A 12588-nucleotide genomic window follows, 5' to 3' on the forward strand; every position below is an offset into this window, starting at 1 on the left:
AAAATAAGACACTAAAATACTTTGTAGTGATCGACTCTTCCTTTCACAAAGGACTTCTCTTTAGTAGGAATTGTTGATTAACAGCAATCACCATAGAGCTTCTTTAAAATTGTGTTCAGAGCAAGAATATAGGGCTAATATATATGCATGTGATTGGCCCAAGTTCCATTTCTGGAACCAGATCACCACCCAGATTGATCCTTGAGCAGACAGCCAGGTAATCCCTTAATACTACAGGGCTTAACTAAAAAACAAAATGACAAAAAGAACTTTAAAACTGGAGCCAATCCTCAAACACTGCCTAAATTATATCAACTATGTTTTTATCCTATTTTAAATTTGATTATTATTTCAATAAATGTTGTTGTGCCTTCACTGGGGGGTAGAGTCCATGTTTAAAAGCATTTTTCTTAACCCATTTATTAAAAGCAACTTATCAACGATTAAAGTTTGGCAATGTATTTACCTCTTCAGGCTCAACTTTTAGTTCTATTTCTTTTTGACAGTTCTACCATTGTCTAGATTCTAGAAATAGCTTCCATCACTAAAATCTTTAACCTTCAAAGCCATCCAGAAAGTTTAAAATAAACTTCTTCCATTACTCAGAAGAATTACACCATTCCAAAAGGCTTTTCTTTGACATTGTCTTATTACATCAGAGGATGTACTGTATAGGGGAACTAAAACCTTACAAAAATTAGTCTAAACTTCTTGGATCATAGGCTATACAAGGTATCCTATGTTAGGAATCAAGGGAAATTCACCACTAATATTGTACAACTCTGAGATCTTTTGTGTTCAGATATGACTGGACAAAATATTACTGTCAAAAATATCACTGCCAAAAATAATTATTGTCAAAAACAGTAATTATTGTCAAAACGAGTATTTTGAAACAGTATTTTTCCTGAGAAGTATGTTTCAAAAGAAAGCTTAAATATTTTTATAAAAATAATGTTAATATGAATATATAGAGTTTGATGTTCTATTTATAGGGCATCATAGAGAAATATTTAGAATAGTTTTTTAATTTAATTTTAACAACTGACTTCTAGTAAGTACTGTTAGTGGTAGGGTTTCAACACCACTATCTCCACCAAAGTGTCTGCTTCCCTTCTTCATTGTCTGAATGTCACACATCTACTTCCCTTCCAGACTCCCATCTCCCCACCATGACGTGTTCAGTTCTACTGCCTTTGAACTTGGTTATTCCCTTTTACTATGCCTTTTAATACCCCACTTACAGGAGGGATCATTTTGAATTTATCCATTTCCTCACTATACTCAACATGATACTCTACAATTTCATCCCCAAAATAGAAAATCATATTATTTCACCTTAAAATTCAATAATCTTATATATATGTATATATGTTGAATATATATACCACATTATGTACCATAGTTTATCAGCGGGGACCTGGGTTATTTTCATATTTTGATATTGTGGATACTGCAGCAATGAATACAGGAATGCAAATATATTTTCTGAATAAAATATTTCGACCCATAATGCCAAGAAGTGAAATTGCTGAGTCATATGGAATTCATATTGTTCTTTAAAATGGTTGAACCCATCAAAATTCCTACGAGCAGTGGGCAAGGATTCCTTTTCCCCATTATTCATGTCAATACTATTTGTGGTTTTTTTTTCCTTTAAGCATTTTCATTGAGTTTCAGTGATCCAATGTTTTAGCACCCATTCCTTCAGCAGTGTCCCCTATTTCCCACTCATGACCTTTTCAGCCTGCCACTATGACAGATACTTCCACTTCCTACTTTTTTCCTTTTAGGCACCATAATTTGCAATACTTTTACTTAAGAGTTATCATTCATATCACTTTACATCCATTCAGCCCCAATTTCTTATTCAGAGTGATTATTTCCAACTATTATTCTCACAACGGTTCCTTCTTTGTCCAAATTGCACATTTATGGCAAGCTTTCTACTGTAGGATAGTCCTCCTGGCCCTCATTTCTATTGTTTTCGGGTATTAGAGTCAATTTTAAAAAAAAAACCTGTCTGTCTCTGTTCCCTCTGACTTATTTCACTCAGCATGATATTCTCCATGTTTATGCATGAATAAACAAAAACAATGACTTCATTTATCCTAACGGTTGCATAGTATCCCATAGTATGGTGTAGATGTACCATAGTTTCTTATTCACTCATCCATTCTGTATTTTTATGTATGCCAATCTCTTCTCACTGCTATTATGATATGACGTATTATTATATTGATTCGCATTTCCTGCTATTAAATGATGTGTGACAATATTTTTAATATATCTTTTGGCCAACTGTATGTCTTCTTTGAAGTAATTTTTGTTCATCTTTTCTTCCCTTAGGATTTTCTAGGGGTTGGAGAAAGAGAGAGTACAGTGGGTAAACTGTTTGCCTTACATGCAACTGGCCCAGGCATTCCATATGGTCCCCTCAGCCCCACCAGGACTAATTCCTGAGTGCCAGGAGTAATACCTGTACAATAGAGCGTGACCCATAACTTTTACTCAAAAAAAAAAAAAACACAGAAAACAATAAAAACCCTTTTTAGGCCATTCCAAGTTGAGCATTGACTTCAATTTAAAATCTATTTCCTTAATAAACAAGAGTTTGTTAAAAAAAAAGACAATTTTGTTTTGTTTGCTTGCTTAATTATGTTTTTTAGGTTGTATTTGTTTTAGTTTTTATCCTCAGGACTTACTTCTTCCCCATATATAGAAATATCTCTGGCCTCAACAAAGGAGTATATATAAGCTGTGATACAGGCATTACTTTTCTAGTTAGAAGTGTCTCTGAAATCATCTTCCATCTGTAAGGCTGTTTTGTCTTTATTGGGAATCTACTTTTCGAAGTAGTAGTTACCTTTATTTATCTTAACAAGATCTTAGGGATAACTTGTTGCAGCTCCTATATCAAACTTGATGCCTTACCTTGCCTTTTATATTATGGTTATGGTTTCTGTTTTTAAAGCTCATGAACCTATGTCTTCTGGTTTAAACTTTTATTTGGCAGCTTCCTCACCTCTCCCAGTCTTCATAGAGCTAAAGATGTTATGGCCTGAATCAGGATTAGGCTTTGACTGAAGGGAATGTTGTGGCTGTTTTGATCTTTTATCTAGACCATTAAAACTTTCTCCGTATCAGAAATAACTTTGTTTTTGCTTTCTTATCACTCATGAGTTCATGAGTGAACTCATGAGTTCACTGGAGTAGTACTTTTCATTTTCTCCAAGAACATTTACTTTGCACTCACAACTTGGCTAACAATTTGCACTAAGGCATAGCTGTCAGCTCAGACTAACTTAGTTATCAATGTGCCTTCCTCATTAAGCTTACTAATCATTATTAGCTTTTAATTTAAAGTAAGAAGATTGTAGCCCTTTGTTTCACTTAAACACACATACCATTTTAAGATTGATAGCTGTAACTTCAATATTGGTGTGTCTCAAGGAACAGGAAAAACTAATATATATATATATATATAAGACAATATGATATAATATAATAATATAAAACATTTGCCAGCAGGGTGTATGTTATACTTACCAGAAAAGCTTGTGGCCTCATATTGTTATAGTTTATAGAATCTTTAATTTTAATGATACTATTAAAGATTTCTGGTTAGAGATCACCATAATAATTTTAAAAATAATGAAAAATTTAAAATATTTTAAACATTATTTTAAACATTACCAAAATGTGATTTAGAAATATAAATAAAAAGGTCTAAATGGCCAAGAGTCTTGCTAATTTCAGGGTTACCATGAAATTTTATTAGTAAAAATGTAATACAGAGTAAATAAATAGCTGAGTAAAGTGTAATAAAATGAAATGTATCTGTGTGTATTGATCCTTTATCAAATATTTAAATTGTAATTGAATATAATACAGTCTTCAATTCTTCCACTTGCAAAATGAATTGTTACTCAAATACATTAATATGTAGAACAGAAAAGTATGTATCGTATATAGCAAGATATAAATCTTTAAAACAATTTTATGTAATATTTTGTTATGATTTAAAAATTAAAATTTCTAGTTTTAATATTCTAGTTTTAGGCTATAGAATATTCTAATAACCAACAAAAGTTTAAGTTGAATTAAAAATATACCATACAGTACATTTACAAATATTCTTACATCATTAAGATCCTAGAGTTGTTTTCTGCTAGTCCCACAAATGCAAACACCTGGCTATATTTCCTTATGCATCTGTTTCTGTGATGGGACTAAAATGCTACTTAAAAACAGAGCAGGTGGCGACTGGTAAAGGAAATGTTCCTCCTGTGGTGAGCTGACAGAGGATCAGGACCAGCAATGGTTTTACTACCTTATCTCCCAAGAACACAGATGTGTTTATACACTTGATTGTGGTTCTGGATATCTACTATTTTTTTAATCAATTTTCTTTTGTTTTTATATCATTTCAATGTTTAACTCAAGTCGAGAAATTTTTACATAATTGAGATTTTTATAAATTCATTTATTTTGTGCCTTGATTTAAAAAAATAAAATATCCAACTTCAGTGAAGAGATCTCATATTGTTAAACATTTGATTCTTTCATTAAAAGATAGAATTTTAAAGCTATAACAATATTGTCAAAGGTTTTTAGAACATTACTTAATTTAAGTCAAAAGAGCCCAGCAATCTGAATATTATTATTACAAATTCTTATTGAATGATTTTCAAAGATGACACACTCTTAATATTAAAGTCAATGTGATTTGCTGAAGGCCTCTGAGTTGGGAAAATATAACTTTTTCCTGTTGAGCTCAGGAGTCTTATTCTTTCATAATGCACTAGAGTTGTAAACAGGTAACTCTTGATATTCTGCTGAAGGTCCATCTTCAAGAGATGGCTAGGGTGAGGCCTAGAGGTAGTAGGGAAGAAAACCCTAACAATGTTTTTGTTCTTCATAAAAAATAGCTATAATGACTTCCATTGCCTTCTGGTCAGCATTAGTTGCTTTGGTCATGTGTTATTAATAAAAGAATCATTATTTTGCTCATTGAAATCACATCATAACAAAGAGGGACTGCTTTTATGAACATTTGTGTCACATTCTTTCAATTTTAATTTTTTTAAAAGCAGAACATTGTGAATGACTTCTGAAGAATAGATTCCCTCCAGAATTTCTTTTGGGCATTCCCTTTCCCAACATTCACCTAATGTGAGACTGTTATTCTCCTTGTCAGTAGCTCTGACCACACACAGAGGCAGGGTGTAGAAAGTGAGTGTTTAACCTTAAGGACAACCTAATACTAGTCTCTTCAGCCCTAATAATCAAACTGACATTCTTCTTGAGCACTGTAATCCTGAAATCCTCTGAGGTTCTGTTGTCCTTTGAAGTCCTTCAAAGCAGCAGATGATCCCACATTTCTATCTTTATCTCCATTATGAAGTATCCACGTCATACATGTTTTCTTACGTCCTGTGGAAATCTGTCAAACCAAAAATTTACATTAGAATGATTGGGCATATAATGTGTATGAGTATATTTAGTTTTTGGCCTGTTTTATATACTCAGTAATTTTATCTATACTTCTTACTAAGTTGTAAATTAACTGAAGGAAAAACAGATTGATATATTTTAAGTATAAATTACCTATCACCATGTAAGACTGAGATAGTTGAAGATTAGATAAACAAAATGTGTAAAATTTTGACTGATATATACTGCATTTGGCTTACCAATTTTTATTGGAAACAGAAATAATTTTATTTTAATCTATTGATTTTCTTAAGTTGGTATACTTGGTGGTGCTCAAGGGTTTCAACAGGCTCAGTACTTAGGGTCTCTCCTAAGTAAGGGTAAGGGTGCTTGGAGCATCATGTGATTTTAGAGAGCAAATCCAGAATTCCCACAGGCAAAGCTGGTGCTCCAGCCCTTTGATCTCTCCCCCTGGTCCAAGTATTAAATTTTGAATACTGCAAAATACTGGTTACACTTCTTTAGTTCCTTCTTTAATACAATTTTGTAGAGAAAAAATAGAATAATTTATGAAAAAAATTGAGTTAGAGTTATAGTAAACACATTATGAACATAAATGCATCATATAGAAGCTCCAGGCTTAAGTAATAAAAAAAATCTTTAAAAATATTTCACATGTGTGTTTTTATAGAAGAGGAAACAGACACTAAAATTAGTGACATCAACTTTTATAGCCATTACCTAGGTGAAAAAAAAAAGTCGCTGTTGAGCCAGAGAGATAGTATAAGAAATAAAACATTTAATTTCCATGAATGCAGCTATGGCAACAAAAGTTTAAGCATGTGGTATATGGTCCTTTAGCAGAGAGTCGGGAGTATCCGCTTAATACTACTGAGTGTAACCCTCACAAAAAACATAACAATGGGTCACTACTAAAAAAGTACAAGAGTGGGGCCGGAGAGATAGCATGGAGGTAGGGTGTTTGCCTTGCATGTAGAAGAACAGTGGTTCAAATCCTGGCATCTCATATGGTTCCCCGAGGCTGCCAGGAGAGATTTCTGAGCATAGAGCCAGGAGTAACCCCTAAGCACTGTCGGGTGTGACCTCCCCCCAAAAAAAAGAAAAGAAAAGAAAAGGAAGTGCAAGAGTGCCAAAGGCAGAAAACTATTCCTCTCATGTTTCACTACTTCATTTTTTGTGTTCTGCTAAAGTTGATCAATTTGATGAACACTCATCCCAGCCAAACTCTGTCAATAACACTTTCTTTAATACCCTAAATTAAAGACTATAAAGGCCATGCATCTAAAGGGCAGAGATAAAGTAAAATTCAAGTTTAAGAAATAAGGACTTAAGAAATAAAAGTGAAGGGTTTTTGTTGTTGTTTGGTTTTATTTTGTTTTGGGGCCACACCAGCTGTGTTCCTTGCTCTGTATTCAGAAATCACTCCTGGCAGGTTCAGGGGACCATATGGGATGCTGGGGATTGAACCTAGGTCTGCTGCATGCAAGGCCCTATTTATCCACACTGTGATATTGCTCCAGCCCCAAGAGTGAAGTTTTAAAGTAATACATATAGAGGGAGACTAGTATACCTACCAAAGATGGAACATGATTTTTTATTCTACCTTCTTCTTACTTTCTCAAAGATTTATTTTTCTCATTAAAGTCAGCTTCTTCCTCCTTTTTCTAGAACTACTTTCTTTCATTTCAGTGGAAGTGAAAATACTATGATTCTAATAACTGTGAGATGTAGACTCTTCTCTTGTTCATGCAGCCATTGGAAAAGACCCAATAGTGGTTTTTTGTTTGTTTGTTTGTTTGTTTGTTTTATTTTGGGCCACACCCAGTGACGCTCAGGGGTTACTCCTGGCTGTGCACTCAAAAATCGCTCCTGGCTTGGGAGACCATATGGGAGGTCAGGGGATTGAACCACGGTCCGTCCTAGGTTAGTTAGCACCTGAAAGGCAGACACCCTACCAAATGTGCTACCACTCTGGCCCTGGAAAAGACTCAATAGTATCTAAACCAGGAATGGAAGGAGCATGTTGTGTAGGCAGGAGACAGTGTGTGGCAGTATGTGGTAGTGTGTGTGGTAGACTTGCTAGACATCAATTGGATTATATTACACATTAGTTCAGTAAGGTAAAAGTGATATTGTCCTGGAGAGACTAAATAGGGCTTAAGATTCTTCTTACATGGGACCCAAATAGTTTGACCCTCATTGATTGAACAATGCCAGGATTGACCCCTGGACACAGAGCCAGTGGTACTTCCAGGTGTGGCCTCCAAGATAAGTGATATAGTATACAATAATATAGAGGATAAGCCTTGAGGTTTACCACTGAGTTAGTTATTGATGATTAGCAAATATAAATGAGGATATTAGTGAATGATTATGTTTGTGCATATATATTGCATATCACATGCATATTTCCTAGGCTATAGATGCAATGATACATTTTAAAGATTTCTTATATGTCTTTATGTCACAAATAATGACAAAATTTAAACAAAAATACTTTTACTGTTATTGGGTTATTGTCTAAGCAGGCATTTTTTATTTTGCAATATAAAGCATAATTAGATTGATATCTAATGTTTAGAGACATCACTTGAATGGGAAAGGTTTACTTTATGATCTTTGACTTTCAGATGAAGAGACTGTGCACAGTAGACTGAGGAGTTTCTCTGCAGTCATCAGAGATATATTAATAGGTATGATTTTATTTGTTTATTTTGGTGAAGCTAGATAATTTTTTAAGACTTATTTAGAAAGACGTGAGGAGAAAGAAGGGGAGAATTGTGGATTTAAGATAGAATCTAGACTTCTTTGAATGGAAACAGGCAAATACAAAAACATCCCTACAAACAAATGAGATACGTGTTCAAGGGAGAACATGAGCTTGAAAAACAATCATCATGCTTTTCTTATATCACAATTTTAATTAGTTTAGATCTTCCAGTTTTCTGTCTTAATTTCTATTACACTCCATAAATTATATGTGTGTATATGTTTGTACAAAATCTTTCAGTAGTTCTCTTGAGTAATATTTCCAACTGCTTGTGGTGTGCTGCCACTGAACTCTCTTACCACTATTTTAAATTTATCAAATCCCAACTGCATAATGTCTCTCAAAGATACTATTATTCTTCTAGTATTTGGATGAGACTAGACCTTGTGGAGTTATCTATTTCTTGGTTGTCTCCTTTGTCATCTAATTAGGATCTGTCCCTAAGAATTATCATCCCTTCATCTCTGTTCCTCTGTTGATTTCCACAGCTACCCCAGTACTGGGGCTTTCATCACCTCAGATGGAAATGACTGAAAGAGCTTTTAAGGTAACTCCCTTGCTTATACTCCATCATCTAACACTCTGGCTTTAGATCAGTGACCTGTCAATATACATTGCCACTAGCTAGTCCAAACCCTTCTGTGAATCCAGGTCTTTTTTAATCTAGATCTATTTTCTAGGATCATCTTAATGCTTATTCTCAGTTTAAAAGAGGACAATTTCCTTTCAGAATCCTATACAAGTTGACTTCATTTTCCTATTTTAAAACTTTATCTTATAAAGTTATCTCTCATCTTCTCTCTTTATTCTTTTAATTCAAACTGTAGCCTTTTTAGTTCAAACTTAGAGAGATAGATCAGTGGGATACAGCATATGGTTTACTTGCTGGATGACTGTTTTGATTCCTGGCACTGTACCCACCAACAAGGATTACCCCCAAAACAAACTTTTTTTTACTCAAATTGTTATAGTCACCATCTATTATAATGAATTTTTTCCATGTTTTGAATAATTTCTTCATGTTCTGAGTGCATATTTTCACCAGTCTCAGACATTCTGATCCTTCCTGAGTTCCTATATACTTATCTTGAGACATATTCTCCAAAGAAAAGTATCAGAAAAAGAAATATCCTATACTGCAAGAAGAACAAATCTTATGCATAGCTATCGTAAAATTCTTCACTCTTTCAAAATGTAATTGATGATATCCTACAGTACAACCTAATTCTAATTGTCTTATCCCACTAAATTATCAAAATGCACAAGAATTTGATTACATAATCATACTAGATTGTGACATTTTTTTCCATGTCAGCAATATATTATCACAAACATAAAAGATGAAAGATACATAGCTCCTACTTAAGTGTTCTATGATTTAAATAGAAAATCAATACTTCAAATGGTTTTCATTTCAGCCACTTATTTTCCTTGCAGGAAAATAAAAATATTTTCCTTGAAGGAAAAAAAATAGAAAAGAAACAAATCATTCTAGTAAAATGAAACTGTGCATAAAATCCCAACCAGTTCAAAACTTGGCTTTCTGGACTTTTTCACAAATTACAACTGCAAGTTTAACAGCCAGCCTTGGGGACTCCAATACACCAGGTAGGGGATATTGTTCCATAGGATAATTGCTCTCTAGGGGAAAGGCATTTCGGTGACTTTCATGTTATAAGGCAGCACGAGCCAGTGGGTCATTAATCACTAGTGAGTGCCAGTGAAGAGTTTAAATATTAAGAAAAGGGTTCAATGACATTAAATATCAAGTTTAAAAAAAAGAATTAGGCAAATTTCACACAATCTGACTTACTGAGACTAAACTGTTGTGTCTGTACATGTATGCAAATGTTACTTTTAAAGATGAAAAAGACTAGTTTATTATACTGAATAAACATTTGAATCTTCATAGCTATTTTTTTCACTATGTAAAAGAGAACAGTGAAATAAATGGAAATCAGATATTATATTTTTTTGGGGGGGGGGAATCACACCCAGCCACCCAGCAGCACTCAGGGGTTACTCCTGACTCTATGCTCAGAAATTGTTTTGGCAGGCTCGGGGGACCATAAGGGACGCTGGAATTCGAACCCTCGTCCTCCTGCATGCAAGGCAAACACCCTACTTCCATGCTATCTCTTTGGCCTGAGATATTACTTTTATATGTGGAAGTAAAAAAACATGTTTCATTTGCCTGATTTCTTTTAAAATCCATTCTTCTATTTAAGTACAAAGAAAACAATTTTATAAAATGCAAATGAATAACAAATTATCAAAATTATTTTAAAATTAAAGTAAGGGGCCAAAAATATAGTACAGAGAATAGGCCCTTACCTTGCACATGTCTGAACTGTGTACAATCCCCAGAATCTCATATGGCCCCACAATCTCTCCAGGAGTTATTGCTGTGTGCAGACCCAGAACTAACTCTATAAAAGTACTGGCTCCAAAACCAAAATAAAATCTCTCATAAAAAAAGCACTGCAGCCCAAAACCAAATAAATAAATGAGTAAATAAAATTAAAGTAAGGTAAAGAGTGCTAAAAATGTAAATGTTCCAAAGTCGTTGTTATATCAGCCCATCACCAGCTCCATAGACTCAAACTATTCTTAGAAGAGATTCAAACCAGGGCTGGAGAGATAGCATGGAGGTAAGGCATTTGCCTTGCATGCAGAAGGTTGGTGGTTCAAATCCCGGCATCCCTTATGTTCCCCTGAGCCTGCCAGGAGCAATTTCTGAGCATAGAGCCAGGAGTAACCCCTGAACACAACAGTATGTGACCCAAAAACCAAAACCAAAACAAAAGAGATTCAAACCAACATACTAAAATAAGTGGGTACACTAGTCTCATAACTGAAAACTGAAAACTCCTTAAAATAGGAGCTTGCTGAGTTTCAATCCTTCTAAGCTCTGGCAGCTACACCCAGACCCCACATTTGGTCCCTTGCCGATGGTTTCACTTTATTTCTTCACTACCAATCTCTGCAGAGACACCTGACAAAAACTCCTGGTATGGCAGTTTGGGGGTTGACAACTCTGGGATTTTCTCAGAGTGGATGTAGGCACTTCCACACCCACAAAAACCCATAGTTTCAGAAGCCGCAGAAGCCACAGCCACATCCCACAGCCACCACCATGTAAATTCATTGACTTAGCACCACAAATTCTAGAATTCCTAGAGCTACATCTTCAAATTCTTCAATACTGACACCCCAGTAGGAACACACAAATTGGTGGTGAGCACACCTATATTCAACAAACGAAAACAATACAGAATGCTCAAATAGCAACAACCAGCTTAGTAAGCCTTTGAATAATGATTTAATGACCCCATTATATGTTACTTTCATAAATGTTTGCTACTAAAGTGTTTTCAATAATTCCATTACCATTTAGTGGTAACAAGCAATATATAATAAATTATTTTATGCCTGTCAAGGAGGAAAGCATAGGAGTTAGCAGGAAACTGGAGACTGGTGGAAGGAATGTTACATTGATGATAGAACTGGTGTTGGAACACTGAATGACAGAAACAACTGTATTATGAAGAACATTGTAAACCACAATGTTTTAATAAAAAGTGATTTTTAAAATGTAAAATAGTACATTACTTCCTCTAAAATTCTTAGCTTAGAAAAAATAAACAAAGAAAATTAGATAAACTTCTTAGCTTAATGATTTGTCTATATTTGTAAACTATTTCTAGTCCTTTTTCCAAATAACCAATAAAAAAGAGAAATACAATAAATTATCACCTGGAAAGCATAATAGAATGGCAGGAAAGCAATTTTTCTTCTAGTACTAATTTGCAGGTGTTCTTCTCATAAGTGACATTGTATAGCACTTATTCAGTTAGTCTTCAGTTTCAAGCAGAAACTATCTCTGAGTGCCTGGAGAAATTTTGCTGAAAAGATAGAAAAGTAGCTCAAAAATCAAAGGGAAGGTTGAAAAGCCAGGCTTGGGCCCAAGAGAAATCAGGCTATTTAGAGTCTCAGCTGCTTGACCAGATTGACAACTTCTCCCAGGCAATTGCACTTCACTAACTCCTACTTACCTGCTGTCTCTGGGTCTTTTATTTTAACAAGGTGACATGTGTCTAAATAGCAGAGAGAGTTTGACAGTTTCTCCCAGGCACTATCATGCTAATGAATTACTCCCACTTTTCCATTGCCCTTGTTTCTATAACAAGTATTTACTTGTGGCCGTCTCTGGAGATCTGGAACTGCTTTACTTTTCTTGTCATCATTGTCTAGCTTGCTCTTTTTCCCTAGGTCAATAGCTAGTAGACCTTGTCAGGTCAAGACAGCTAAAGTAAGAAAAATTATCCTGCAAGAGAAAGAATATTGAGCTGAAATGAGAA

The sequence above is a fragment of the Suncus etruscus genome, chromosome 1, assembly GCF_024139225.1.
Source record: "Suncus etruscus isolate mSunEtr1 chromosome 1, mSunEtr1.pri.cur, whole genome shotgun sequence".
NCBI lineage: Eukaryota > Metazoa > Chordata > Mammalia > Eulipotyphla > Soricidae > Suncus > Suncus etruscus.